Source organism: Mus caroli, chromosome 7, assembly GCF_900094665.2.
Source record: "Mus caroli chromosome 7, CAROLI_EIJ_v1.1, whole genome shotgun sequence".
NCBI classification, from domain to species: Eukaryota; Metazoa; Chordata; class Mammalia; order Rodentia; family Muridae; genus Mus; species Mus caroli.
This window is the reverse complement of record NC_034576.1, coordinates 126,660,716-126,672,029: the sequence shown is the minus strand read 5'-3', so window position 1 is coordinate 126,672,029 and position 11,314 is coordinate 126,660,716. Positions and strand designations below refer to the sequence as shown.

The 11,314-nt window shown below is 44.5% G+C and overlaps 1 non-coding gene across 1 annotated transcript; it reads left to right on the top strand.

Annotated features, from left to right (window-relative positions):
• The first annotated feature begins 8,994 nt into the window (after window positions 1-8,994).
• Window positions 8,995-9,139, top strand: LOC115031636. The gene has a single exon (XR_003837305.1). It is a non-coding gene; the product is annotated as a small nucleolar RNA SNORA48 (small nucleolar RNA).
• The last annotated feature ends 2,175 nt before the right edge of the window (window positions 9,140-11,314 follow it).

The window sequence follows — 11,314 nt, the reverse complement described above, 5'->3', positions numbered from 1 at the left end:
TGTTTTCCTGTTTTTCTTTAAGGACTTGTAACTCTTTAGCAGTTTTCTCCTGTATTTCTTTAAGTGAGTTATTAAAGTCCTTCTTGATGTTCTCTACATCATCATGAGATATGCTTTTAAATCCGGGTCTAGCTTTTCAGGTGTGTTGGGGTGCCCAGGAGTGGGTGAGGTGGGAGTGCTGTGTTCTGATGATTGTGAGTGGTCTTGGTTTCTGTTAGTAAGAGTCTTATGTTTGCCTTTTGCCATCTGGTAATCTCTGGAGTTAGTTGTTATAGTTGTCTCTGGTTAGAGCTTGTTCTTCTGGTGATTATGTTAGCCTCTATCAGCAGATATGGGAGACTAGCTCTCTCCTGAGCTTCAATGGTCAGAGCACTCTCTGCAGGCAAGCTTTCCTCTTGCAGGGAAGGTGCCCAGATATCTGGTGTTTGAACCTGCCTCCTGGCAGAAGTTGTGTTCCAGTCACCAGAGGTCCTAAGATCACTTGGAGACTCCTCTACGGACCTTGGGGGTGTCCGATGACTCCATGCCCAAGGTGAACCGGTGCTGGCGCTGACCAGAAGGGACTTGTGACCCTGGTCAGCCTGGGTTTTCTGCTTCCCTAATTAATGCTGTGTCAGGTCCCGCAAGATTGGATTGGAACATAAGTTGTGTTCCACTCACCAGAGGTCCTAAGATCCTGTGGAGAGTCCTCTGGTGACCTTGGGGGTGTCCACCGACTCGGCACCCAAGGTGGCCTGGTGCCTTCTCCGACCGGAAGGGACTGAATTTATTATTTCTTACCAATGAGATAAACCTGGGTCTTAGGCAAGGTTTGATCTGGGAGATCAAGCAAAAGCTTGCTTTTCCCCAGTTCCTGATTATAGTATACTGTGGCCATTCTTGACACTTCCATCTTTATGTCCTTTGGTGACCACAATTAAGATAGCATCACACACATTTCAAACAGTTGCCTTGAGTGTCAGTGTCTCTACTCTCAATTAATCATTTGTCTACCTTTGAATGAATCACTAACACCTTCCATCTTCACCTATTGCCCTGAAGGTGTTCTGTATACAGTTAACAGAGCAAACGTCAAGGGACAAGTATAACAGAGACTCATCACACAATAAAATCTCAGGCATTAGTGGGCGTGGCATCTCATGATTTCTCACAGTAGTTGTCTTGGTGAAGGTGCTGGTTCAGCATGTCTAGAATGGGGCTTTGCATTCTGTATATAAAACAAGTTTCATGAGATCCTACTTCACTGTGTTATGGCCAGGCTGCTAGCACCTAGGCATTGTATAAGTCTCTGTCAGAGCCAGGGTATGGTAAGACCAAGCAGGTGACATTCCACCCTGATGCTACCTCTGATGTCACTGCTGCTTCCTGTGCTGCGTTTTGGCCCCAACAGTCTGAAGGAGCTGACTGTACTGCCTCAGGCAGGAGTAGAAAGCCTCCTAGATGCATATATCACCTGGCATAAGCCCCACAGGCTTCTCATTATTGCTCCATGTAAGTGAGGACAGATAAAGATGTCCCCATCTCTGAGGTGTCTTCATGCAGGGGTCCACAGGCCTGAAGATTTATATGCTCACTGGCTAGATCAGAGAAACAGCCCAGAGCTGCTGTTTGTATGCTATGCGTGAGATTCACTGGAGAACAGCAGAGGTCAAGGCAGAGTCATATAATTTCATGGTTGAAGACTTTAGCCCATACCACATACTCCTCAGATAAGGTGTTTATTGCTGTAGGGGAAATTTGAACTTTGTTGGACAAAGGAGACCAAAGTCTTTTACTTTTTAAATACCATGTTAGTCTTTCAGCCGAAGGCTTATGGCCAGTGTCTGTGTCTGGATTTTAAATAGAGCAGGATTTGGGAGGCACCTGACATAAGAGAATCATCGAAGCTTAGGAAAAATGTCTACAGTTGGATCAACTGTTCCGTGGTATATGCCAAACCGTCAGCAGCTGGTTCAATCAGTGTGTGAGAGTAAGACAGAGTACTTAGAACATGTTAGGAAAATCTTATGAATCAAAGACTGATTTAATTCAAAGATATTGACTAGGGGTCAGGATGGGGGTGGGCATGTGCCAGGAAGTGATTAGGGGCCAGAGATAGGCAGGGTCCAGGGGTAGGCAGAAGCTGGGTGGACTAGGATGAGGATAGGCAGGGTCCAGGGGTGGTCAGAGCACAGGGGTGGCAGGAGATAGATGGTGGGCAGAATCTGGGATGAGCAGAGGCAGAGATGGGAGGCTGTTTTCACATCTGACATCAACTCCCTTGTTAAAATATATTGGAAGGGATAGAGGATTTGTTCTAGCTTGCTTCTTTTCATTTCTTCATTTGATCTTAAATTCTATGTATGTGCTCATGAATAAATTCCAAGGTGAAACCAAATCTGCAATAAGAGGGATAATCAATCAGAAGTATCTGCACATTTTCCTTGTTAAAATGTGTTTTTGATAAGGACAGCAGATGTCTGCCTTGGTCAACATTTGTATCTACCATGTATTGCACCATGAAATAAATGCTTTTGACACTAATGCATTAAGTATCTAGAAACACTTTGATTTCCGGTGGGAAGGATAGGATTGTTTGAGGAAATCAAAGCATAAGCACCTGATATTACAAACAGGCAGGATTTAAGTAGCAATGATGAAACACACAGAGGGTGGCAGGAGGACAGGTAGGAACAGGTAAGAGAGAACAGATTAGTATTCATCCTGTAAGACACATTTGCAAGAGGCACCTGGGATTCAAGTTAGTTTAATCATAATAGAAATAATACTGGCACAGTAACTGAATGGTTCTTCCTTCAAGTATGGTGAGATCTAGGTGCCAAATGATGCCACCAGGGATCTTTCTGTATATCTTGGCTCTACTTTCTCTCTCTCTCTCTCTCTCTCTCTCTCTCTCTCTCTCTCTCTCTCTCTCTCTCTCTCTCTGTCTTTCTCTCTCATTCATTCATTCATTCATTCATTCACGTTATGTCCCTATTGTAGCCTCCTCCTTCCTCTCTTCCCAGTCCTACCCTTACAGATTCCTTCTCCCATTACCCTCCCCTTCTCCTCAGAGAAAGGGAAGCCCCTCTTTATGTACCACACCACCCTGAGACATCCAGTTGCAGCAGGAATAAGAACATCCTCTTCCTCTGAGTCTCAGGCCAGGCAGTCCAGCTGGGGGAAAGGGATCCAATGGCAGGCAACAGAGTAAGAGGCAGCCCCCACTCCAGTTGTTAGGAGAGCCACATGAAGACCAAACTTAACATTTCCAAATGTGTAGGGGCCTAGGTCCAGCCTTAGCATGCTCCCTGGTTAGTGGTTCAGTCTCTGTAAGCCCTCAGAAGCCCAGGTTAGTTGCCTCTGTAGGTCTTCATGTGGTGTCCTTGACCCCACTGGCTTGTTCAATTCTATCCCCACTCATCCAGAAGACTTCACAAGCTCTGCCTGATGTTTGATTGTGGGTCTTTGCATCTCGATCCACTTCTTCCAAGCTGGTTTTTTTTTTTTTTTTTTTGGTAGGCAGTCTTCCAGAAGTAAAATGTGAGCATCAGCAACTCCATCCTGCCCATTGAGGAATCTCAATGTGAAAAGATGTATTTGTTCCTCCTGGATGTACCTTGGACCTCTACTTGGAGCTGCCATGGTCAGAGTGTTATATCAGGACCTAGAATTCATTAGCTCTGGTGTCCAGGATAGAAGTCATATCTTTTCTTTAGCCAGTTGGTGATAGCTCAGGGAATAATAGTATTCTCACTGATCAATTTTTGACCCTGCATCCTGGAAGCAAGAACAGTCTTGTCCAAATGGCAGTGGTTGAGTTTGCAAGTAAGGGTTGTAAAAACAAACAAACAAACAAACAAACAAACACAACAACAAGACTAGGAAAAACAAAAAGAAATAAACTACTCTCTGAAGTATGACATCCCTCGTGTGAAACTCTACTACATGCCAGATAATTTGGAGGAAGCCTTGCTGCTGGCCAGCAGAGAAGGAGTAGGGAAGATGGACAACGAAGGGCACAGAACAGTTCTCGAGCGGAGCAGTAGATTTATTTGTTATCTTGAATGTTTCCTACAAAACTGGTGACCTGAGCTACTGGTCCATAAAGCAACAGTTAGCGTTCGTTTTCAGTCAGATCAATTACATACTTGGGGGCTTACAATCATACAGTAGAAACTACAGTGTGAATTTCAAGAATGACAATTGCTGGTGAGGGAAGCAGGAGTCCCGCTGAGACATACTGGATGTTCCTTGTATTTCTTCCAACGTATCTTTGACTTAAGCCTTTGTAGTGGCAGGAGGTGACACTCAGTAGCACCTCACCTCAGCTCTGACCCTTCTCTCCTTCTCTACCTTATAACTTCCTATGGGTGAAATTGGAAGCACGAGCTGCCCATCCAGCTTGATACTCAGTTTGCCTACAGGAGCTGAGTTGTGCCCCGAGATGGGAGTTGGAACAAAGAACACATGTCCTTGTGCTCCACCTCTTGGGTGGACAATTATTCCTTCCTGCTGCTTTCATGGACACCTAGGAGAGACCCAGCAGGACCTTTTGCAGTAGACCCCAGCCAGTGTCTTCCCTTATTTACACATGCTGCAATATAACTCCTTCCTTCACTTCCTTCCTTCCTAGTAGACTTCTGAGGCAGCTTAAAGAGACCAGAAAAAAAAAAAAGCCCCATCAGGCAAGACCTTGAGACTTTGATTATTAGCACACAAAGCAAAGGTGAGTCTCTCTTCCACAGGAATTGGAATTGACAGCCATAAGGAAGGGGAATACTTGGAGTTTATCTACAAGGTAGAATGAATGGGAAGTTAAATGCAATTTTTGAGGTCTACCTGCAAGTATGCAATATGCACTTAGAGTTGTTTGTCTAGACAAGGCTGTTTTATCTTTAGAAACTGCCTTGCCCTGGCTATCAAGATGTAGGTGATACTGAGTGACTGAGTTAGGCAGTGGCAGTTGGGGGCTTACAGTTTCATCATAGAGGCCAGGGACTTGAGCAAGACTTAGGGGAATGGAAGGTTTCCTGGGCGGGGTCTGACAGAGTTTGTTTAAGGTTTATTCCCACATATTCCAGCTCCTAGGAGATAAAGAATGGGTCAGAGAGGACAGAGGTACAGAGACTAGGGTGGGAAATTTGGGAGGGGCTTCTTCCTGCTGAACGTGGGTAGAGGTCTAGGGATGGGGGGAGTTCTAAAAGTGTGGTATTGATGGTAGGCTATGGTAGGCCTCCTGTCATAAAGAATTCTGTGATCCCTGGGTGGTGAAGGTTTTATCCTCTGTAGAATGAACTTTGTAAAGTAGCATTTTAAATAGGACCAACAGGCTCTCCCACAGTGAGAATCTTCTACAGGGTCTCCGGGGCCCTCCCATAGATTCAAATGCCCTTGGTAGAACCAAGGAAAGAGGTACAAAGGTTAGTTAGAGGTGGTAGAGTCTCTGAGCAGCATGATGAGGATGATGGAGTTGTGAGTGGGTTGTGTTTGTTTCCACTTGACCAACACTATCTGAAAAGGAGGTGGCAGGGGATTGGGAGAAGGAGTGAGTTTGGAGCTGCAGGGTGACTATGAATAATTCCAGTGCCAGAAGTGGCAGCCCCAAATAAGCTATCAGAAGAAACAGGGAGCTACAGAGCACTGATGGAGAAGAACAGGAGAAAAAAAAGAGGACCAATGTAAAGAATTGTATGTGGCTGGAGTAAAAGGAATGAAGGTCTGTTGGGGTAAATCTCCAACCCAAATATGCCTCGGCAATGAAAACACAACACACATAGTAGGCAATTATCACTGTTCTCTCTACTTGGAGTCAGTGACTAATATTCTCTATCTGGTTCTGAACCTTTATCTCAGGCTAGTTTAATTCAAATCAATATGTTTGGTGCCATTTTGTTGCAGTAAATCTCCAACCCAAATATGTCCTGGCAATGAAAACATAACATAATTAATACAAATACATGCTGTGCATCTAGATTGGGCAGATCTACCACTATACTACCATCTTTTACATCTATGCCCTTAGAACTTGTGGTTTCTCCAGGCTATGTGTTTCTGCTCTGTTTTTCTTCTTCCTCCTCTGCATCCTCTACCTCTTCCATTTTCTCTTTCTTCTCTCACTCCACCTTCAGCTCCACCTTCCCTTTTATCAGGCCAATCATCAGCTCTCCTTTATTTTACAAATTAAGGTGGGAGGCAGGTTTACAGGAAATCATCTGAGTGCTGACTCATTCCTTGTCTGCAGCCACTCACAGGAGAACAGAATTAACATCAAATATAGTTAGCCCCAGGGCTATCCACAACAAAGGCTACTTGTAGACAGGGTTTTCCCACATTTAAAATATGGGTTAAAAACTTAAGTATGGGAATAAAGCCTAGGGAAGAAATGATCAGGGGGAGGAGCCAGATGGGAGGGAACCAAAAGCCCATCTATAAGAGGATGCTTGGGCTTGAGTTTTATGTCTGATCCCTGTGTCTTTTCATTCCATTTCAAACCAGTTAAGATGGGTTGGTGCAGACACAGCATCATTTATGGAAGAGGGCACAATACTCATGCTTAGCGGTAGTCAGATTTAGTCCTGGAGTACTGCAGAAGCCCCTCAAATTGAGTTTGTTCTGGAGGATGGTCAGCAGATTTGAAATTTCTTTAAGGTTTTTGAGACAGAGAGGTTAATAGATGCAGAGGCACCCTCGGTACAGCAGTGTTAGTTCTGACTCCTGAAAACATGCCCTGAATGGCAAGAAGAGAGATGAGTTAGATGGCCCATATCCCATTAGGTCCCCTTTCAGAGGTCACCCAAACTCATTCAAGGGTTTGGGGCTATTGATCTCTCTTAAGTGCTTTGAGCTGACTAAAGGGGCAATGTAAAAAAGGGCATCAATTAGAGTGCATCAGAGGACAGGCCATCCAAAGGACCACAATAAAACTCAACAGATGGTCCAGAAAGTGGGAGAGCCATTTGCTTATAGCATATGTACATGCTGTACAAGGGAGATAGTACCTGTAATATACAAAGTGAAACTATTAGTACTGTTATAATTCTTACTGAAGGTATACTTAAGAAAAGAGGGCACTTTTTTTTTTATTGGAGAATAAAATTTGGAGGAAGAGATTAAACAAGAAACCATCTAAAGAACACACTTTATCATAGGTATTAGCAAGAGAGAGGATTTTGTCATTGTTGGTACCAAGATGGAAGGCCATTGGCTTTCCAAAAAAGCTTTGACGTTTTTAATTGGCCAGCTTAAGTTCAAAGTCACCCACTGGATCTTCTCTATTACAGTCTTGTCAGGAACATTTAAGGTTTAACATCATGATTTACACAATTTTTGTTTAGTCAGATGAAATACACAGTTGAACTGGGTATCAGAGCTATGAAAAAGGATAAGGTAAGTTTAATTAGCTTTTTGTTGTGTCAGACTCCTGCATAAGGAACAAACACCAGGGGAGCTTTATAAAGGAAGTTGGTGAAATTCAGTGTCTGATTGACAGTTTAAAAAAGAAATACAATCCTGTTGAGTTAATTTTTATAGGATCTTCTAGCGAAGTTCTAAGGACATCACTTGGACATTCTGAATAATTAATTACTCAAAGTAGTGAGTTTGATGGTTGAATGTCTGGTAGTCTATTTTACTCAGGGAACATGGATGGTTGGAATGTGGACTTTGGAACTAGCTTTTAAAAGGAAGAATGAAAGTTGGGGTAAAGGGCATGAGCAATTGAAATGTCCTACAGGCCCCATACCAGTTGGGATGTAGGCTTAAGTGCAAGTTTCTTCTGTTCACAGCATCCCTGTGTGTCAGTTATGGGAGGGAAATTCTATTGCTTGACCCTGGATGTGTCCTGCCATGCAAGCATATTGTAATTTTAACCCATTTTACTCAAGCATTAAAAATCTCATAACTATTTTAATATACTTGGTTTGAATATTATTTATTCAAATTTATTATTCAACACTCTTTAAGTTAACTTTAAATTTGTTTTGAGTTACTTTCGTTAGACTTAATTTTGACAATATATACAGAGGATTATTTAATGAGAGACATAAATTGATCTCTGTAATTGAATTACATTTGTACTTAGCATGACAAAAAACATAGCTCTGAGTACATTAAAGAATTTGATCATTTATAAAGAGACCAACCATTAAATTTCATGTCTTAATTATTGTTGTTTTAACAGTTTACAATTAATTAATAACTCTCATAAGGTAAGAATTTTATAATTTTACCCAGTTAAGACTTTTAAGCCTTAAAAATATATTTTTTGATTTGAAACTATTTTAGTCTCAAAAATAAACTTTAAACCATGAATACAGTTCATGGAGAGACTGGGAACTTCATTTTTCTGATACTTTTATACCATATTTTATAAAATACCATAAAGCTTAACAAATTTAGCAAAGATATATATATTTAAGTAAGCTGTGTTGGCATAAATAGACCACTATAACCTAAGAATTTATAAACCTTAATAATGAAACAAAAGTCCCATCCTCCACAAACCTTGACCAACTTACTCAGACCTTCTGAGACTTAGTTTTAAGGTTTATTCTCATCTATCTTTTTTTTTTTCCATTCTTGGGACAAAATTTCATTTCATCATACAAAAATCAATCCTGTCCAAAACATTCGAACCCTTTCATTTAAAATGTTATCTTTATGTTTTATCTGTGTGGTGGTTTGAGTAGGTATGGCCCCTATAGACTCATGTATTTGAATGTCAGACTGATAGGAAGTGATGCTATTAGGAGGTATGGCCTTCTTGGAGTAGGTGTGGCCTTGATAGAGAAAGTGTGTCATGGTGGGCACAGGCTTTGAGGTCTATCATATACTCAGGCTATGCCCAGTGTGAGACACATTCTCTTCTGCTGCCTGTGGATCAAGATGTAGAATTCTCAGCTCTGTCTCTAATACTACACTCTGACATGCTTTCCATCATGATGATAATGGCTCAACCTCTGAAGCTTTAAGCCAACCCCAATGAATTGCTTCCCTCTATAAAAGTTGCCATGGTTCCCCTGCCAATTGGCAAAGAGATACCTTATTGGTGCTGGTATTCTTATTATCAGCCAGGGGGAGAGCAGATGGCAGTCCTTTGTTCATCCTAGTTTGATGCCTGGCTTAGTGGGCAAAGCTGTCTTATGTCTAGGGCTCAAAAAAATCAAATTAAGTAAAATTCAGTTAGACAACTCAGAAGGAGGAAGACAGTCAGAAACCTGTGAACCACTATGCCATACTCACACCTGTCTTCCAGCTCATGACACAGGCTGGCCATAGACACCTGCTTGTTGCCATGCCACTCACCATGGGTGTAGGATGTTGCCCAGGGACCCACCAGTCACGTGGCCAGCCTGCAGTAGGAGCTACCATAATATGCCAGGATATGGTGGTCAGATGGCAGAGAAAGAGAAGTGGAGCAGATTGAACATTATGAAGACAGATAGAACCGGAGATGAGGGGTGGAGAGAAAATAGCCTGTTGTAAATGGCCAGGCCTGACCTGACATCTGGGGCCATGGTGAGGTCCCAGTCTAAGCTGCCATTGAAGGACATCTCTGAGTCTGTGGCTATGCAGTGGTAGAGTTCAGTGTGGATGTCTGTGACTCATAGTACCACTAGATAACTTGGGGATGTTCCTGGTCAGGGTAGCCACCAGGGACCATGTGGATATTGAGAGGCTGTCCATAACTGACCTTCCCACTCACCAGTGGCAACACTCAGGAGAGTGGGCCCTGTGCAGCAACCAGGTGGCACAGTAGAGCTGGTTCAGGCAGATGGGGTGTAGGTGAGCTAGTCCTGAGGGCATGAGTGTGGGAGAGAGCTGACCGTGTTACTTGTTTGCCATGGGGTGGAACAAGTGCATAGACGTCCTTTCCCTTGCCACCTCTTGCAGTCTGGAAAGCTGCCTACAATGTCATGAGCTCAGGAGAGCTAACCCTACCCCTCACCAGCTGAACACTCAGGAGATTAGGCCTTGTGTTTTGAGTGGACAGCTCACAGTAGAGCTGGGGGCAGTGGGGGTCATGACAGGGAAAATGCGCAGGAGAGCTGGCCCTACCACTCTGCCATGAGATTGTACGAGTGTGAGTGTGATGCTTTGTCCCCTCCTTGCCTCTTACTACCTGCAGCAGACATGAGAGCAGGAGAGTTGCCACTGCCACTTTCTACCATGAGGTAGCCTGGGCAGCGGTCAGGGGAGATGCCCTCTGCCCCATTCCCCTTGCCACCTGAGGCAGTCAGGAGAGCTGACCCCAGAGTTATGAGAACAGGTGGAATGGCCTGACCCTGACCTGGACAGCACAGTGTGGGGCAGTGAGTGTGGAGGAAAGAGGGAGTAGGAGAAAACCCGCGACCCACCAGAGTTTTGGGATTCTGGGCAGGTGGACACAGAAGGACTGTCGCCGGCTTTTCATGCAGCCCCAAGTGGGTGTCTGGCTGTGTGAAGCCACTGGCCCCAGCTCTGAGGATGGTGGACAAGGGGCATCCCAGACACCGCTGAACACCAAGGAGGAGCTGAGAAAAGAATGGAGGCCCTGGGGTGGCTCAGTCAGCCCTGGAGCTGAAGGGAGGAGAGAGCAGAGGGAGAGGGGGCACTATGTGGTTCCCACGCAGGCCAGAGTCCTTGATCCGGTCCATGGCTAGAGCACAGGAAGGCCTTCAGATGGGAGGTTAGATGCAGCTCCTTAGGGGAAACCCTATCCCATTGTTCAAGCACAAGGGCCCCGATGAGGAGAGACAGTCTATGGTTTTAGAGTTTTATTGTAGAAAGGCAGGGAGGAAGAGAGAGGAGGTAGAAAGAGGGAGGCTGGCCATGGCCACGTGGAGAGAGGGGAGAAGGAAGAGAGAGGAGGAGGGCTAGAGAGTAAGAAAGATGAAAGCTTAAAGAGAGCAAGGAGGGGCCAAGCATCCCCTTTTATAGTGGGCTGGACTACCAGGTAACTGGGGGGAGGAACATACCTGGCTATAGTCAGGTAACTGTAGGGGTGGAGTCTAGCCAGAAGGTCAGAAGCTTGGAATATTGTTTGTGTGACTGATAGTCACACACCTCTTCTGTGAGGGCTGTGGGTGCGGTAACTTTGACAGGAGCCAGGGGTCAAGGAGACATGCTCAAACACCTTCTGTCCCATGTAGGTGGAAATCACTACCCATTGGATCCCCCGGGGTTCAAGACCTATGATCTACTGGAGACCAGGCTATCCGTGTGCAGCCCACTACCCCACAGCACAGTAGAGCTGGCCACAGTGGAGGGGGCATTGGTGAGTCATTCTCCTGAGGGAGAGAACACAGATGAGCTGGCTCTACCACTCCTCTGCCCTGAGGTGGCCTGAGCTGGG